This window comes from Macaca thibetana, chromosome 3 (genome assembly GCF_024542745.1).
Source record: "Macaca thibetana thibetana isolate TM-01 chromosome 3, ASM2454274v1, whole genome shotgun sequence".
Classification (NCBI taxonomy): Eukaryota; Metazoa; Chordata; class Mammalia; order Primates; family Cercopithecidae; genus Macaca; species Macaca thibetana.
Window position 1 is genome coordinate 174,879,982 of NC_065580.1, and position 20,994 is coordinate 174,900,975.

Here is a 20,994-nt window from a genome sequence, read left to right on the forward strand (position 1 = left end):
CAAACTAAGTAAAAGGATGTACCCTATAATATAATGTTAAATATAAATGTAGAAAATGATGTGATAATATATGTTATCCATGCATTCAAATAATAATAAAATATATTTATTTCAGGATTTTACTTATTCATAGTTCAATCTCAAAAAATAATAACATGAGATGGGCAGTCAGCTGTATTAAGAATAATGCTAGCAAGTGAATTATTCTGTATACTGGAGAGAAAAACTTTGGCTACACTTCAAACCTGAAAAAAATATTTATAGTGCAACATTACTCATTATATTGTTTGCATATAAAAGAATAATAATTGTGTTTACTGCCCCAAACATACTTCGTTTATAAAGATTTTACATTGATATATGGCTTTTAATAAAGTAAATATATAATAATGATTAAAATACCCGACTAAAATTTTCTCTAAGTTTCATTGTGATTATATAAACTGGTGGTTGTTATAAATAAATAAATAATTTATAAATAAAGTATGTTGGAGCCTAATTTTGTTTTTCTAGAAGTATTGACTATTTTCTATCACTGGACAATTATATTAGCCATGTATGATGGTTAATATTAAGTGTCAACTTGATTGGATTGAAGGATGCAGAGTATTGTTCCTGGGTGTGTCCGTGAGGGTGTTGCCAAAGGAGATTAACATTTGAGGCAGTAGACTGGGAAAGGCAGATCCACTCTCAATCTGGGTGGGCACCATCTAATCAGCTGCCAGCACAGCTAGAATAAAGCAGGCAGGAGAAGGTGGAAAAGCAAACTTATTGAGTCTTCCAGCTTCCATCTTTCCTCCCATGCTGGATACTTCCTGCCCTTGAACATTAGACTCCAAGTTCTTCAGGTTTTTGACTCTTGGGCTTACATCAGTGATTTGCCAGGGGCTCTCCAGCCTTCAGCCACAGACTGAAGGTGCGCTGTCTGATTCCCTACTTTGGAGATTTTGGGAGGTGAGCTGGCTTCCTTGCTCCTCAGCTTGCAGATGGCCTGTTGTGGGACTTCACTATGTGATTATGTGAGTCAAATCTCCTGATTAGCTCCCTTTCACATATGCATATATCTTATTAGTTCTGTCCCCTTAGAGAGCCCTGACTAATACACCATGTTAAGTAAGATATAATGCTTATTTTTAAAACATACCATGAGTCAGATTCATCTCCATGAACTCATCAGTCAAAATACAATAGTTAACATCAATGTATTGGTTCCCTTCAAGAAAATAAAGGAATAGAGTCAATGCTGATTAGTGGTTCATTCTCTTGACCAGAATAGCAGTCTTCTCAAACAACCTGTTAGAAGATGAAGTGATGATGGCACGGAAGAAGAGGATGGGGGATGTTTGGAGGGCAATATATAGGGGAAATCTACATGAAGGGGCATCGTGGAACTCATAGTACATATTGCCAGACTTAATCAACTTTCCTGTTAAGAAGATACGAGTGATAACACATGGGACAAATGGTCTTCTTGTTGCTAAATAAGGGTTGTTGCTGGCAACCAGCCTGAGGAAATATGGCCAAAATGTGAGGGTTTTCCCCTGTAAGGATCACAGGTGTGTGAAAAACCAAAGATATTAACTATTCTTTCCATAATAATACTTTTTGTTTTGTTCTGAAATGTTATACAAATATCTCTAATTGCGGGAGATTTTATTTATCCTATTCTAAATTTGATTTACTCATGTAAGCATCATCCTTGAATTAATTATTGAGTTTGTCTTCATTTATTATTAGGCATCTGCTATATCCCAGAAACGGTTATGCTGTTGGGAATGTAGCAATAAAAATTTTTAAAAATAAGACCAAATTTCTTGTTATTTGGGGAGTAGCATTCTAATAACAGAGAAAAGAAATAAAAAGATAAACAAAAAACAATTTAGAAGGTTTAGATAGCAATAATTGCCAGAAAGTGGAGAATGCATTTAGTGACATGGCTGGTTTCAATTAAAATGCAATGACCAGCCTGGCACAGTAGCTCATGACTGTAATCCTAACACTTTGTGAGGCAAAGGTGGGAGGATGCTTGAGGCCAGGAGTTTCAGCGCAGCCTGATTAATATAACAAGGTCCCATCTCTAAATAAATAAATAAAAATAAAAACAAAATTAGCCAGGCATGGTGGCCCATACCTATAGTCCAAGCTACTCAGGAGGCTGAAGTGGGAAGAACACTTGAGCCCAACAGTTGCAGGTTGCAGTGAGCTATGATGGTGCCACTGTACTCTAGCCTGAGCAATAGAGGAAACTCTGTCTCTTAAAAAAAAATGCAGTCACCCAGAAAGACGTCATCAAGACAGTGATATTTGTGTTAAGAGCTAAACAGGGTAAAGGAATGATTCATTAAACATTTGAAAATATTTGTTTAAAACATAACAGTGCAAAGACTCTAAAGAAAGAATCCTATATGAGCAGAGGAAAATTGGTAAGAGATGGGGTCAGAGTTAACAAGGGTGAAAATTGCAGAACATTGTAGAACATTGAAAGGAGTTTGGTTTTACCCTGATTGAGTTCAGAGGCCACTGGTATTCTTGACAAGGGAATGACATAAGATCTGGATAATACTATGTTTCACAAAACCACTGGCTACAATCTTATAACTAGCCGGAGAAGGGACAAAATGTTTGCAATATATAAAGGACAATTAGAAAGTTAATATAATAGTCCAGAGAAGAAATGTCAGTGGCAGCAGATAAGGTTAGAAATAGTTCCATTTATGAATAGATTTTATAGCATAATGACAGAAATTGCAATCTATAGATTATTTTATGGGTTATAACTCTTGCTCCTTTTTTTTTTCTTCTTAAGTTTTTAACTCCTCTTGGTGTTGTGTTAAACCTTCTGGTTTTGGTCAATGTATTTTATTTTTTCTCCATACATTTCATGTATATTATGTGACTCTTCTGTCTTTCTTAATGAATCTGATGATCATGTCATCCATTTATACTTCAGAAATAATTTTTATCCTATTTTTTCTCTTCTTCTATTGCATAAAGAGTACAATTTTCTGCTAGATCTCTCAGCTGAGTGTAAGTTCACACTGTGAGATCCATGGGGAACAGTGAAGCACAGGGCTTATAAGGTAATAGGCGTGCTAAAGTCTTTCAAGCTGAAATGTATAAGAAAGTGGTCTTGCATACAGAAATTAAATTTCACACAACTCACTTCTTTCCTCTAATCCTTTAATGTTATTGTTCGTATAATTTATGTGAACCTCTATTTGCTTCAAATAATTTTTTTGAAAATGTAATTTCTTCTCAGAATATGACATCCTTAATAACATAATAATTTCTTATTTATTCTATAATTGTATCTTAATATGTATTTTATTTATCTACATGAAACTGTCTGAAACAAAAAGAGCCCGACTGGGCATGGTGGCTCACCCCTGTAATCCTAGCACTTTGGGATTACCCAGCCAAGGTGAGTGGATCACCTAAGGTCAAGAGTTCCAGACCAGCTTGGCCAAGATGGTGAAACCCTGCCTCTACTAAAAATACAAAAATTAGCTGGGCATGGTGGTGTGCACCTGTAATCCCAGCTACTTGGGAGGCTGAGGCAGGAGAATCACTTGAACCCATAAGGCGGAGGTTACAGTGAGCCGAGATTGTGCCACTTCACTCCAGCTTAGGCAACAGAGCAAAAACTCCATCTTAAAAAAAAAAAAAAAAGAAAGGAAAGAAAAGAATAAAGAAACAAAGAGCCCAGAAAACAAGATAAAGATGCAGTTCTCTCTCAAATAAATGTCCTGAAATGGCAGCCCAGGGCAGATACGTCAATGCTCTTCCACATTATGATACCTACAGTGTCACTCATAGACCACACTGGCAGCCAGAGCTCCAACCACCATCCTTGTTCCAGCAGGATGGAACAACACACAATGAATGAAAGCATTCAAGTGTGTATTAACTATCATTGAAATAAATGTTCCTATACTTTCACAAGACCCTTCTGTTTATATTGGTCATCACTTAATTACATGATCATTCCTAGACATAAAGGAGGCTGAAAAATATTGCCGTGCACTAGTACTTTGTATTTTGTACAAAATACTGTAGCTTCTCAATGTGCCTTTAATGGTTGTTTCATCTAGCCTTAGCTGAAGAATTCTCCAGTGAGAAGGAAGCATGAACTTCCAGTTCAAAAGTAATGTAATAAGTAACTTTATACTCTGTTAGACTACCTATAGGTACTAAAACTAATCATCGATATGTATATATTCTATTATTATTCATTACTATATATCACTTTAGTTATTACTATAAATCACTTTATTTTAACTATATATTATGTGAAAAAACTTACTTCCATGCAGAAAGAATTTTCTCATTCATTTAATAATTTCCTGTATAATCACTTCCTATATTTCAACATCTACCTTTGACTGCAGTAGTATGGCTACACATAATATCAGTTCAAGTTACTGGGACTTTCTGTTGGTATTATTCCCATTCTTATGCTCTTCAGACATGTACACAAATAATAATTATATGGAGATGGTGACAAATATATTTGTACATTGCCACTTCTAATATATAGTTTTCAAACTACTGTATATCCACATATAGGATTTCATGTTTTCTCATGGATCTCTTGTGAGTTGGCTGCTATTATCACACCATGAATGTAATGAATAACAGGTCAGAAAGTAAATAACTTACAGGTTCACTGTTAGTTAGGGGTGGAATTTAAGAATTCACTTAGGTCTTCTCTCTTCAATTTTCTTTTTGTAATTTTCATGATATTGCATCTTCTGTTAATGCATCTGTATATGTGTGTGTTTGTATATGTATGTACATAACATACAATAACTTATGTGCAAAGTTGAGAAATGGAGAGTTATTAGTAGATATAGTGAACACAGTGTAAGGCATGAAGTAAACACTTAACAAACCATATGCATCACACAAGCACCGGGACCTCTTGCCTGCACAACCAATCAAAAGTAGCCACCCAGTCAGTTTCTATTACACAACCTATTTTGCTCTCAAATTAGTGATTATTATTTATTCATCCTTTTTTACTTTTTAAATTCAATATTTTGCCATCCCCTACACTCACCTCAAATAGATAATGAGCTTCATACAAAAAGGGACTTTAACATCTCCAGGTGATAGTTTAATCATCAGTGCTAGGAACACAGCATGGTACATAACAGGTGTACAGTAAATATTTGGTGACATAGCCCTGATATATTGCTATTCTATATTCATGGTCTGCACTTTTCATTATTGTTAAATCACCTTCAACCTTGCTTCCTGAAGCACTTAGGTACTTCTCAGTCTATCAGTGACCTAACTCTAACATTGCTGCTTATCTCAAATTCTTTTTTGCACAGATCATTAGATATCCCCACAACATCTGCTACTTTCCTAAAGTACTTTGCAGAATTAATCTTCCCTGTTTTTCTTCTGTCTCAGGATTCCATTTGTACATCTTCTTAATTCTTTTCAAACTATAGTCATCTTTTTACAAGCCTTTTACTATTTTGGTTCTAGATTCCAGGAGAGGAGAAATCATACACATTTGAATCTAAATTTCCACATTGCCTACCTTACTGAATTGAAAATAGGGCGTGCTTAATTGAATTTTATTATAGCTTGGATTTATTTTAAAATATAATATTTCTATTAAACAAGAATATTTTTCAGTGAGGCACATACTACTTTAGCAGAAAATGTGTTTCTTCAGTGAGTAGCTTTAATTGTTTTAAAATGCACTTGCAAAAATAACTTTATTCCACGTTCTAGTATTTTAATAATTAAAACAGTATGGAGCTTTTTCATAAAGCTAAATACAGAACTACCATATGAACCAGCATTCCCACTACTAGATATTTATCCAAAGGAAAGGCTATCACTATATCAAAGAGATACCTGCACTGATTTGTTGATCATAGCACTATTCTCAATAGAAAAGATACGGAATTTGCCTAAGTGTCCATCAATGAATGGGATAGATAAAGAAAATGTAGCATATATACACAATAGAATAGTATTCAGCCATAAAATGACTAAAATCTTGTCATGTTTAGCAACAGGGATAAAACTAGAGGTCATTATGTTAAGAGAAATAAGCCAGGTACAGAAAGACAAATATCACATATTTTCGCTCATATGTGGGAGCTTAAAATTATTTTCATGGAGTAGCATAATAGTACCAGAGTTTGAGAAGGGTGTAAGAGTACATGTGGGGAAGATGACAAGAGGTTAGTAAATAGGTACAAAAATACAGTTAGATAAGAAGAATACGTTCTAATGATCAATAACATTGTTGTTAACAACAATGTATTGTATATTTCAAAATAGCTAAAATAGAGAAGTTGAAATGTTCCCAAGGCAAGGAAATGACAACTACTCAAACTGTTGAATACCTTAAATACCCTGACTTGATCACTGCACATTCTACGCATGTAACAAATATTATGCATATCCCATACCTGTGTACACATATTATGTGTCAATAGAAAATTAACATTTAAGCAATTCAAACATTTGTTTTTGTGAAAGTAGTTGTTGGACAGCCCCTTCACTAGAATTAAATATTCTAAATATTTTATTGAAAGTATTTTGCTCAGTGGGAAAAAATCTAGTATAATGTTTTTATTATCATTGTATGAATGCAACTTACCAATGAGAGGAACACTAAAATACATGGTGCTGCCAAACTGTTCATAATAAATTATTTATCTGCATTAATTTTAACTTGCTTAATTTATTATTATTATTATCATTATTATTATTTTGAGACGGAGTCTCATTCTGTCACCCAGTCTGGAGTGCAGTGGCGCGATCTCGGCTCACTGCAAGCTCCGCCTCCCGGGTTCCCGCCATTCTCCTGCCTCAGCCTCCCGAGTAGCTGGGACTACAGGCGCCGCCGCCACTCCCGGCTAATTTTTTGTATTTTAGTAGAGACGGGGTTTCCCCGTGTTATCCAGGGTGGTCTCGATCTCCTAACCTCATGATCTGCCCGCCTTGGCCTCCTAAAGTGCTGGGATTACAGACGTGAGCCACTGCACCCGGCCAATTTTAACTTTTTTAATCCCAAAGGTATACATTTCAGGAAATAGTAAGGCAGGCAGAATGATTTTATTTATATGATTGGATTAATAATAATCCAATTTAAAGCTAATACATAAAATAAGGCATGAGACTGAAATTACTGATGTGTTTATCATGTATTATAATAAAATAAAAATACTTAAATCACAATTTAAATGGCTGATAGTATCAATTCAATTTTATATTCTGAAAGAAGCACAGTGAAGAGAATCTGGTGGCATCGTTCTCACATGTTCCTTCCTAATCATCCTTGGAAAAAGATATTTTAGCTCAGTATTTAGTTGTCTTTGATTACATGATTCAGATAATAAAAAATTAATTAGACCATGTGTATATTATTCTGTCAAAGTAGTTCTGATTGTCTTTATATCTAATACATTATCAATTTGAAATTTTTCTATATTTCAAGCTTGGCACCCCTATAAATTTTACTCATGTAGATTTTCTAATATTTTACTGTTAAAAATGATTAAAAGATGGCCAGATGCAGTGGCTCATGCCTATAATCCTATAACTTTTGAAGGTCAAGGCAGGAGGATCACCTGAGGCCAGGAGGAGTTCAACACCAGCTTGGGCAAAATAGCAAGACTCCACCTCTACAGAAAATAAAAAAATAAAAACAATATTAGCTGTGTGTGGTGGCATATGCCTGTAGTCCCAAGTGCTTAGAAGGCTGAGGTGGGAAGATGATTTAGATGTTGGGGTTGCAGTGAGCTGTGATCGCACCACTGTACTCTAGCCTGGGTGACAGAGTGAAACCCTGTATCTAAAAATAATCCAAACAAACAGGAATATAAATTTAAAAAATTAAACAGTATTGAAGAAGAAAATACATTCTTAAGAAGTTATCTTTTAGAAATGCAAAATAGCTTTAATAACATAAATAAATCACATTTTTATATTGCCTCAGGCAAGCTCTATCTCAGGAAAGAAATGATCATCAATATTAAAAAATATATAAATAAGAAGCAGAAATAGTTTTGAAAGTTGAGAAGTTCAAGGAAGCACAGTCTAGACTTCAAAGATGGTGACAGCCTGACTAAGGGTACTTCAGAGTTAAAATAATAAATCAAAGTAAGAAAAAGAGGCCAAGTGAAGGACATATACAAAGTCTTGGGGAGATGAAGGGAGGTGCCTAGGCGGAGCTGAACCATGCCCAGAGCATGTCTGATGAGGGAACCCTCCAGTAATTATTCCCCCTGCAGGAACACCAAATTGAACAACTACTCACACAAGAAGCACCATCATAAGAAAGAAAATGAAGTGAGCAATCACAGTACTGGGCTTTAACATCATACCAAGGAAAAAGGCACTGCAGAGGGTAGAAAAGACAGTCTTGATTGCCTATATCACCTCTTCCCCATTCCCCAGTAGCACCAGGCAGAGAGAATCTGTGTGCTTAGGGGAAGAAGAGCGAAGTGATTGTGGGACTGCATATGAACTCAGCGCTACACCGTCCCAGTGGAAAGCAACATAGGGCAGAATTCAGCAGCCAGTGCACACGGAGGGAACATTTAGGCCATTTTTAAACAGAGGGAAGTCAGAACCTGAGTTCTGGCAAGCCCTGCCACTGTGGGTTGAAGCACCCTGGGTGGTAAATAAATTTGAAAGGCAGTCTAGGCCACAAGGACTATAACTCCTGGGCAAGTCCTGGTGCTGTGCTCTGCTCAGAACCAGTGGGCTTGGGATGCATGTAATCCAGTGAGACACCAGCCAGAAAGGCCAAGGAGGCACTTACATCCCTCACTTGACCACAGGTAGTGCTCCCACATATGAGTGAAAAGATGTGATATTTGTCTTTCTGTGCCTGGCTTATTTCTCTTAACATAATGACCTCTAGTTTTATCCCTGTTGCTAAACATGACAAGATTTTAGTCTTTTTATGGCTGAATACTATTCCAAACCTAGAGAAACACATAAATATTTAAGTGCAACAAGATAATAGAACACCAATCACCAAATGGATTTAACTCAAAGAAGACAACCTCAAGACATTTAATAATCAAACTTCCAAAAGGGTTCTATTTGGTCATCTTGCTCTATCTCCCTCCTTAGTGTTTTCAGTTAGGGAAATGACTAAATCAAGTATTCTCTGTGGGTAACTGAGAACTGTTAATACAATACATTCCCTGTTGAGAGAAGTAAAGGCTAAATTGAAAGATGACCACATCTGCAAAGTAAGCTTGATAATTCATTTGGTAAAAGTAGAGTCACTATCCTTTTTTCTCCACTATGTTGTTGACACTCATTACTTTATGAGACTTTGTTTTTTTTTTTTACTGAAAATATGTGGGCAGGAAGGAAATGAAATGTTCCATACACATTGAGACATCACATTACAGCTTCCTATCAATTCAAAGTTAAATTTGATTCATTTTTATACATTATTTTGATCAAAGGCTTCTCTCCAAAAATTGCTTTGTGGTTAGAAAGGAGATTTTTAAGATCTTTTGGTGAAGCGAAATGTCTTGTAATATGCAGAGAACAAGACAGCTTACGTATATATTAGAGAGATAGGAGAAGAAGTAGCAAATCTTACTTTAAAGAACTAACTTCCTTTTAATTTTTTGAGGGAAACCATATTGTTCTTCATAGTGGTTGCACCATATTGCATTACCACCAATGGTGCGAAAGAGATCCAATTTCTCCATTCCCTCACCAGAAGTTGTTATCTTTTGTCTTTTTGATAATGGCCATTCTAACAGATATGAAGTGACATCTTATTGTGGTTTTCATTTGCATTTCTGTGATGATTAGTGACATTGAACATTTCTTCAAAACATTGTTTTGATTGTGACATATTTTCTGACTATTTGAATGTCTTTTCTGGAGAAATGTCTATTCAAGTCCTTTACTCGTTTTTAATTTTTTGATGCCATTAAGTTTTAGGAGTTGCCAATATATTTTGGATTTTAACCTATTATTACATAAATGGTTTGCAAATATTTTTCTCATTCCATAGCTTTCCTTTTCCATTCTGTTGATTGCTTTCTTTGTTGTGCAGAATCTTTTGGTTTGATGTAGTTCCACTCATCTATTTTTGTTTTAATGCCTGTGATTTTGGTGTTGTATCCTAAAAAATCATTGCTAAGACCAACCTCAAGAATCCTTTCCCATATGTTTATTTTAGGAGTTTGACAGGTCCGGTATTTTCCCTAATTCTTTTATCCTCTTGGAGCATATTTTGCTTATGGCATAAGATAAGGATTCATATTATTTTACATATGAATATCTAGTTTTCCCAACAACATTCATTAAAGAGTGCATTCTTTGGTATGCACACTGTGCATTCTTGGTATGCTTGTTGAAGAATGTATTTCTGGGCTCTCTATTCTATTTCATTGGTCTACATGTCTGTATTTATGTCAATACCATACTGTTTTAATTACTGTAGCTTTGTAACATATTTTTGAAATCAGAGAGTTGATGTCTCCAGCTGTGTTCTTTTTCAAGATCTCTTTGGCTATTAAAACCCTTGTTATTCTTTATAAATTTTAGATTTTTTTTCTATTTCTGCAAAAAATTCCACTGGAGTTTTGATGAAGACATTATGAAATCAATAGATCACTTTAGATTGTATGGACATTTTAATAATAATGAGTCATCCAATCCATGAAAATGAGTTTGTGTGCTTTATTTCATCATTGTTTTATAGTTTTTGGTGTACAAGTCTTTCACCTTCTTGGTTAGGCTTATTACTAGGTATTTTTTTTTTTGATGCTTTCATATATGGGATTTTTAAAAATTCTGAACCAGAATTCTAGTTTAATTTTTTAATTTTTAAAATTGCAGTTAAAATAACATAACATTTACCACTTTAACTGGTTTTACGTACACAGTACAGTAGTGTCAAGTGTATTCACATTGTTGTGGAAGAGATGTGGTATTATTTTCTTAATTTCCTTTTGGACAGTTCATTGTTAACATATATAAACACAGCTGATTTTTATGTGTTGATTTGGTATACCTAAAATTTGTTGAATTCAGTGATTGAACTACCATATAATTCAGCAATCTCACTCCTGGATATACATCCAAAATAATTGAAATCATGATATCAAAGAGATATTTGCACTAATGTAAGTTGCAGCATTATTCACAATAACCAAGCTATAGATGTGACCTAAATTTGTACAGATAGATGAGTGGACAGAGAAAACATAGTGTATATATACAATGAAATATTATCCGGTTTTTTAAGATAAAGAAGAAAATCCTACAAATTGGGAAAACATAGACCTAGAAGACATCTGCTAAGTGAAATAAGCCAGTCACAGAAGTACAAATACTGCATGATTTCAGTTATATGGGTTCTAAAAATAGACTACTAGAGGCAGAGAATAGAATATTGGGTGTCAAGGGCTAGGAGGAAGGAAAGATAGGAATTATTATACAATGGATATAAAGTTTTAGTTATACAAGGTAAGTAAGTTCTAGAAATCTGCTAAACAACATTGTTCCTATAGTTAACAATTCACTATTGTATACTTAAAATTTACGAAGAAGGTAGAGCTCCTGTTAAGTGTTCTAACCACACACAAACACATACACATATGAAACACATCAGCACGTGCACACACACGTGTGCACACACACACACAAAGAAATACATAGACAATTTTGGAAATGATGAGTGTATTTATTATCCTCATTTTGGTGATTTCATGGTTACAGGCATATGTCTAAGCTACTAAATTGTATACATGAAACATGTACAGATATGTTTATTAACAAAAAAAAAAGCATAAGCTCTACTGGACCCCAGGTAAGGACCCATGATTACCTTTGACTGTAATAGCTATGTTTGCTGAGTGTGTCATTAATAATTGATTCAATTAATGGATTAATTTGCTTCCCCAGGAACCTAAAGGTTAGTTGTCTTTTCTTTCTTATAATTCTCATAATTTTATTTCTCACCATTCAACCACTGTAAGAAAATTCAAAATTATGGTCATTCTTGGGGTTGTTCAAATGTGGGGGAGTTAATGACACTCAAGACATTAAGAGGGCTATTCTAGTCATTAACCAGTCATCTCCACTGCAATGATATAAATTACTTGTGTTTGTAGAAATCTTTTTCATGTTTCTAAGACTACTTCTAATGGCAAAACAATAATCATAACATTGGCATTCTTGCATGTTAAAGTTTATTACTTCATGGCAAATATTGAAATAGGCATATGCTTCACTTTTCTTAATTTAGCTAATAAAATGTGAAATATAATAGTGATTCTTTGCTGACAAATTCCATTTTGCTATGTCATATTTTTCTTTTAATTTACTGTAGGCTTTTATAATAGCACCCATGAATGTATTTTGTCTGTAGTTGAGACAGTTTTACTCTGTGTGTGGGTATGTGCCTACTACTTGTTTTCCATGTTGTGGGTTCTAGCATACTTATTTTATTGCCTATTTAAGTTGTTAGTGTTCATTCCATGCCTTTCTGGCACTTACATTCTCCAAAAGGCCAATGGTTTCTGCTGCAAGCACCGGCCACACTCTTCCTAGGCATAATCCTTGGCCAGAAGAAGGCTCAGGTCAGCGGAAAACATGTGGACTCTGTCCACCTCCATGTGAAGAGTATGTATGCTCGGGAATGGCCTTAAACCAATGATACGACTTAACAGATAAATATTCCAACTTCACATGTACAAGAGAAACAATTTGAGAACAGGTTCTATGCTGTCTCCTGGAAGTCCCCATCAGTGGTGACCTTATCATTAGACAACATCAATGTCATCCTTTCTTTCCCTAACTTTCCCTTTTACCTACCAGTGCTTCTTGAGATTATCTATCAAACAATTTGCAGCCTAACCCATATTCTCATGTGTCCTTCTGGGGGAACTAAAACAAAAAACACTTCTGTTTTTGACCAATTTGGAAACTACTTATGTTAATATATTGCTAAATTATTTTCAGTAGCATGTTGGCCTAGCATTTATAGAGTACATTCCTTCATAAATTTTTCCATTTCAACTTTGTTAATTATTCTTTTGCTTTTCAATGCCAAATGCCAATGAAGTTAGTTCTAATAATATATACTTAAATTTGTTTATTTGAAATTTATACATTTTTGAGGAAATGTTTTAGCAAATATTTTATTATAAAACATCTAAATTCTTTTACACATTGGTAATGTAGAGTCTTATTTCTTGTATCATTCTGTATTATTTGTCCTTTGCTTAAGTAAATAGCCCAGATGTTCACTCAAATTGATTTTTCAGAGATCTGTTCCTTAACACACACACACACACACACACACACACATATGATTTTAATTATTCTTTCTTTTAAAATTTAGTCATTCATAGTTTTGTATTAATTACTTTTTATGCTGCTAAATTAAGGTTTAGTTAATTATACTGATAAAATATTATTTGACAGATAATTCAGTTATTTCAATTTGTCTAGTTAATAATATCTCTTGCTAAGAAGTTTTTAATCAAGCGAATATTTTAATCAAATTTCTTGTTTAAAATATACATATTTCTTCAACTTCATCTTTTTTTATTTTGTTTCTTTCAATAGGTTTTTGGGTGGTGTTTGGTTACATAAATAAGTTATTTAGCAGTGATTTCTGAAATTTTGGTGCACCCATCACCCAAGCACTGTACACTGTATCTAACGTATAGTCATTTGTCATTCAACACCCCCACCCTTTTCCTGAGCCCCCAAACTCCATTGTATCATTTTTATGCCTTTGCATCCTCATAACTTAGCTCCCACTTATAAGTGAGAACATACGATATTTGGTTTTACATTCCTGAGTTACATCACTTAGAATTATGGTCTCCAATCCCATCTAGGTTGCTGCAAATGCCATTATTTTATTTCTTTTTATGGCTGAGTAGTATTCCATAGTGTGTGTGTGTGTGTGTGTAAATATGTATATATAGTGAGAGATATATATTTATATTATATATATATCTCTCTCTTCACTCATTGATTGATGGGCATTTGGGCTGGTTCTATATTTTTGCAATTGTAAATTGTGCTGCAATAAACATGTGTGTGCAAGTATCTTTTGTATAATGACTCCTTTTCCTCTTGGTAGATACTCAGTCGTGGTATTGGATCAAATGGTAATTCTACTTTTAGTTCTTTAAGGAATACTCCATACTGTTTTCCACAATGTTTGTACTCATTTACATTCCCGTCAGCCATGTAAAAGTGCTCCCCTCTCACTACATTCACACCAACATCAATTATCCTTTGATTTTTTTTATTATGGCCATTCTTGCAGGAGTAATGCCACAGGATTCTTGGGGTGTCTCTTTGCCAGCCAGAAATTTTTGTGGCATATGGCACATTTGCCCAAGTTTTATTTAGGTTGGCTGGGCTTGTTCTGCCCACTCAGCCTGGCAAGCTGCACTTGGCTCATGCTACTGGCTTAGATCCCACATGTGACAAGGGTGAGCCAGGCACAGAATATTGAGGGGTGCATGAGTGAGCAGATGCAGACTCTGGCCACTGTGCACAGCCAGGCACACTGACAGCGATGATGTGGGCAGCTCCAGGCACTGGCATAGGTGCTGGCTCCCTTGAGGCTGTGACTGGATCAGGATTACTGCAAGTGGCTTCCACTGCTGGCATCAGAGAATGTGGTGGTGCCTGGAAGCTTGGAGACACCAGTTACTGCAGAATCACAAAGAGGGTACCATAGCACTGGCTCAAAAATCTCCTAGGTCTCAACTCCTTAAAGGGCTGCAGCTTTCCTCTCCTTCTCTCATCTCTCCTTCTTGTCACCTGCAATATGGCATGCATGGGTTGTGTTTTAGCCCTGTTTGTGTTATACCTCTTCCAGTCCTGCCATTTGGCAGGTCCCAAGTTCTTGTCCCATGTCCAGTTAGAATGAGGTACACAAACAACTGGAGGGTGAGTAAGCTGAAGAGGTGCCTTATTCAGTGACAGTACAACTTTCAGGAGACCTTTCTACAGGCAAGTCATCTCAACAAGTGCAGCTCTTAGCAGAGAGGAGACCCAAAGTGGGTAGCTCCTCTGTGCAAACAGGTCATCCTAATGTCTGCCCAAGTCTGGCTGAGTCTGGGGTTTTTATGGACTTCAGAGAAGAGAAAGTGAGTGCTGATTTGTCCATGAGCAGCCATGGGAGGGCCCAGAATAAGCATCATAATTCTCACACTCGTCTGCAAAACTGGCAGCCCAGCCAACAGGTTTCAGGCCATTCCAGGCATGAAGGTGAGGCTTCACTGAAAACCTGTCCCTTTCTGCCCAGGAGCCTGTCTGCCTCCCACCACCATCAACCTGCCATCCCTGGAACCCAGGCTGTTTGCGCCAAAGGGCACCTGCAGGTCCATTCTGAGCTACCCTCTGCTCCACCTCAGCCTTTCTCCCATGTTCATTGGTGATCCAAGTCCAAAGGGGGGGCATCTAGGCAGTAAGGGGCTGGCATGTCAGTGCTTCCCCAAGCACAGGCACACCAAGCTGGGTTGTAACAGCATTTGGGCTCAGCCTCAACTTTGCTCTGAAATTGGAAGAAGCAACAAGAGTGAGGAGAGGCCAGACCGTAGGAGCAGGCATCTCGGAACCTGCTGGAGCAGGGGTCTACCTGGGCCCTGTAGAGCACAGGGATGCCTGGCTGTGCAGTTGTGGCTGGATGGCTGCAGGTGCACTTGGAAGGGTGGGGCTTCTGTCCCTCCCACTTGGAAGGGTGTGGGGCTTCTGCTTGTTCCTCACATGTGTCAGTTCCATGGAGCATGCAGCCCCAGCGTCACTAGCCACACAGCAGCTTGTATCTTTGTAACGGCTGCTCCAGATGAGCTGTGGCTTCCATCAGTAAGGTTGTATCTCCTTGTGGTTTTGATCTGTATTTCTCTGATCATTAGTGATGTTTAGGATTTTTTCATGTTTGTCTGGCCTTTGTATATCTTCTTTTGAGAATTGTCTATTCGTGTCTTTAGCCCACTTTTTGATGGAATTGTTTTATTCTTGCAGATTTGTTTGAGTTCCTTGTAGATTCTGGGCATTACTCCTTTGTCAGATGTATAAATTGTGAAGATGGTATCCCACATTGTGGGTTGTCTCTTTACTGTGCTGATGGTTTCTTTTGTTGTGCAGAAAATAATTAGTTAATTAAGTCCCATCTCTTTATCTTTGTTTTGTGGCATTTGCTTTTGGATTCTTGGTCATGAAGTCTTTGCCTAAGCCAATATCTAGAAAGGTTTTTCTGATGTTATTTTCTAGAATCTTAATAGTTTCAGGTCTTAAACTTAAGTCCTTGATCCATTTGAGTTGATTTTTGTGTAAGGTGAGAAATAAGGGTCCAGTTCCATTCTTCTACATGTGGATCACCGATTACCCTAGTACCATTTGTTGACTAGGGTGTGCTTTCTCCACTTTATGTTTTTGTTTGTTTTGTCAAAGATCAGTTGGCTGTAAGTATTTGGGTTTCTATCTGGGTTCTCTACTCTGTTCCATTGGTCTATGTGACTGTTTTTTATACTGGTACCATGCTGTTTGTGAGGTAACGTGATGCCTCCAGATTTGTTCTTTTTGCTTAGTCTTGCTTTGCCTATGCAGACTGCTTTTTGGTTTCATGTGAATGATGGTGGTTTTTTTACGGGAATTGCATTGAATTTGTAGATTGCTTTTGGCAGTATGGCCATTTTCACAATATTGATTCTATGCATCCATGAGCATGGGATGTGTTTCCATTTGTTTGTGTTGTCTATGATTTCTTTCAGCAGTAGTTTGTAGTTTTCCTTGTAGAGGTCTTTTACTTCCTTGGTTAGATGTACTCTTAAGTATTTGATTACTATTACTTTTCTGCAGCTATTGTAAAAGGGGTTGAGTTCTTAATTTGATTCTCAGCTTGGTCACTGTTGGTGTGTAGCAGAGCTACTGATTTATGTACAATAATTTTTAATCCTGAAACTTTACTGAATTTATTTATCAGTTCTATGAGTTTTTGGAGGAGTCTTTAGGGTTTTCTATGTATACAATACTAGCATCAGTAAATAGTGACAGTTTTACTCCTCTTTACCAATTTGAATGCCTTTTATTTATTTCTCTTGTCTCTTTGCTCTGGGTAGGACTGCCAGTACTATGTTAAATAGAAGCGGTGAGAGTGGGCATCCTTGTCTTTTTCCAGTTCTCAGGGGGAATCTTTCAACTTTTCCTCATTTTGTATAATGTTGGTTGTGGTTTTGTCATACATGCCTTTTATACATTAAGGTAAATCCCTTCTATGCTTATTTTACTGAGGGTTTTAACCATAAAGGGATGCTGAATTTTGTCAAATGCTTTTTCTGAGTCTATTAAGATGATCACGCGATTTTTGTTTTTAATTCTGTTTATGTGGTGTGTTATATTTATTGATTTGCAGGTGACAAACCATCCCTGCATCCCTGGTATAAAATCCACTTGATAGTGGTGGATTATGTTTTTGATATGCTGTTGGATTTGATTAGCTAATATTTTGTTTTGGATTTTTGCACTTATGTTCATCAGGGATATTGATATTCTTTTTTAATTTTGTCCTTCCTGGTTTTGGTATCAGGGTTATACTAGATTCATAGAATGAGTTAAGGAGGATTCCCTCCTTCTCTGTCTTGTGGAATAGTGTAAAATAGGATTGGAACCAATTCTTCTTAGAATGTTGATAAAATCCAGCTGTGAGTCCATCTACTCCTGGACTTTGTTTTTGTTGGTAATTTTTTTATCATTTCAATCTCACTGCTTGTTATTAGTCTGTTCAGAGTTAGTATTTCTTCCTGGTTTAATCTAGGAAGGTTGTGTCTGTCCAGAAAATATCCATCTCCTCTAGTTTTCCAGTTTATGAGCATAAAGGTGTTCATAGTAGTCATGGACTACTATGGTATTTCTGTGGTACTGGTTGTAATGTCTCCCATTTCATTTGTAACTGAGCTTATTGGGATCTTCTCTCTTTTTTTCGTGGGTAATCTCACTAATGGTCTATCAATTTTGTTTATTTTTTCAGAGAATCAGCTTTTTGTTTCATGTATGTTTTGTATTATTTTTGTTTCAATTTCATTCACTTCTGCTCTGATCTTTGTTATTTATTTTCTTCTGCTGTGTTTGGGTTTGGTTACTTCTTGTTCCTGTAGTTCCTTGAAGTGTGACCTTAGATTTTCTATTTGTGCTCTTTCAGTCTTTTTGATGTAGGCATTTAGGCTATGAACTTTCCTCTCAGCATGATCTTCACTGTGTCCCAGAGGTTTCTATAGGTTGTGTCATTATCTTGTTCAGTTCAAATAATTTTTTAAATTTCCATCTTGATTTCATTGTTTGGTCAATAGTAATTCAGAAGCAGGCTATTTAATTTCCATGTGTTTGCTTGGTTTTGAATGTTCCTTTTGGAGTTGACTTCTAATTTTATTCCACTGTGGGCTGAGAGAATACTTGATATAATTTTAAGTTTTAAAATTTATTGAGACTTGTTTTGTGGCATATTGTAAGGTCTATCTTGGAGAATGTTCCATGTGCTGATGAACATAATTTATATTTTGCAGCTTTTGGGTAGAATGTTCTGTAAGCAAGTGTTAAGTCCATTTGTTCTAAGGTATAGTTTAAATCCATTGTCTATTTGTTGACTTTCTGTCTTCATGACCTGTCCAGTATTATCAGTGGAGTACTAAAGCCGCCCACTACTATTTTGTCAGTGTCTATCTCATTTGTTAGGTCTAGTAGTAATTGTAATATAAACTTGGGAGCTCTAGTGGTAGGTGCATGTATATTTAGGATTGTGATATATATCTTTTGGACAAGTCCTTTCATCGTTATATAATGTCCCTCTTTGTCTTTTTTAACAGCTGTTGCTTTAAAGTTTGTTTTGTTTAAAATATGAATAACTACTCCTGCTTGCTTTTGCTGTCCATTTTTATGGAATATCTTTTTCTACCTCTTTACTTTAAGTTAATGCAAGTTCTTATGTGTCAGATGAGTGTCTTAAAGACAGCAGATACTTGGTGGGTGAATTCTTATCCGTTCTGCCCTTCTGTGTCTTTTAATTGGAGCTTTTATGTCATTTATATTCAGCATTAGTATTGAGATGTGAGGTACTATTTTATTCATTGTGCTATTTGTTGCCAGAATACACTTCTTTTTTCATTTGTATTTTTGTTTTATAGGTCCTGTGAGATTTATGTTTTAAGGAGGTTCTATTTTCGGTGTAATTTGAGGATTTGTTTAAATATTTAGAGCTCCTTTTACCAATTCTTGTGGTGCTGGCTTGGTAATGGTGCGTTTTCTAAGCTTTTTTTTTTTTTTTTTTTTTTTTTTTTTTTTTTTTTTTTTTTCCTGAGAAAGACTGTATCTTTTCTTCATTTATGAAGTTTAGTTTGGCTGGATACAAAATTGTTGGCTAATAATTATTTTCTTAAGGCAGCCAAATATAGGGCCCCAATCCCTTCTAGCTTGTAGGATTTCTGCTGAAAAATCTGCTGTTAATTTGATAGGTTTTCCTTTATAGGTTACCTGATGTTTTTGCCTCACAGCTCTTAAGATTCTTTTCTTCATCTTGACTTTAGATAACCAGATGACTGTGTTCTTAGATAATAACCTTGTGATAAATTTCCTAGGTATTCTTTGAGCTTATTGTATTTGGAGGCCTAGATCGCTAGTAAGGCCAGGGAAGTTTTTCTTGAATATTCCCTCAAATATATTTTCCAAGCTTTTAGATTTCTGTTCTTCCACAGGAAAACCAATTATTCTTAGGTTTGCTCATTTAACATAATCCCAAACATCCTGAAGGCTTTGTTCAATCTTTTAAAATTATTTTTTCTTTGTCTTTGCTGTATTGAGTTAATTAATGTAAAAGTCTTGTCTTTGAGCTCTGAAGTTCTTTTTTTTCTTGTTCATTTCTATTGCTGAGACTTTCTAGTGTATTTTGCGTTTCTCTAATGTGTTCTTCATCTCTAGCCGTTTTGACTGTTTTTTATTTATGCTATCTATTTCACTGAGGATTTTCCGCTTTGTATCTTATATCATTTTTTAAAAATTTCATTAAGTAGGACTTCACCTTTCTCTGGTAGCTCCTTGGTTAGCTTAATAACTGACCTTCTGAATTCCTTTTCTGGCAATTCAGATAGTTCTTCTAGGCCTGGATTCATTGCTGTTGAGCTAGTGTGATCTTTTGGGTGTGTTAAAGAACCTTGTTTTGTCATATTACCGGAATTGTTTTTCTGATTCCTTTTTATTTGGGTGGACTATGTCAGAGAGAAGATCTCGGGCTCAAGGGCTGCTTTTCAGATTTTTTGGTCCCATAGGGTCCTCCCTTGATTTGGTGCTTTCCCCCTTCCCCTGGGGATGTGGTTTGCTGAGAACCAAACTGCAGTGACAATGATTTTGTTTTCTGGATCTAGCCATCCAGAGGAGCTGCCAAGCTCCAGGCTGGTACTGAGCAATGTCTGCACAGAGTCCTGTGGTCCTGTGATGTGAGTCATCTTCAGGTCTCTTAGACATGGATACCAGCACCTGCCCTGGTGGAGGTGGCAGGGGAATGAAGTGGACTCTGTGAGGGTCCTTGGTTGTAGTTTTGTTTATTGTGTTAGTTTTGTGTTGATTGGCCTAGCAGGGGGTGGTGCTTTTGAGGTTCCATCAGCTGTGGTACTATAGGGACAATCAGGCAGGGGGCAGGTCCATAGAGCTCCCAAAGATTATGTCCTTCACCTTCAGCTACTAGGCCAGGTAGAGAAAGATCACCTTGTGTGGTCAGGATTAGGCATTCTGAGCTCAGACTCCTTGGATGGGGCTTGATGCATCTGCTATAGGAGATGGGGTGGTGGTTCTTAGGCCAGTGGAGCTATATTCTTAGGGGGTTATGGCTGCCTCTGCTGTATCATGCAGGGCACTGCAGAAGTGGGGGAAAAGCCAGTCATTGCAGGCCTCATTTATCTCTCATGCATTCCAAAAGGCCAATCTCCCTTCCACTGTGCCCCCACCACCTTCTAATAGCAC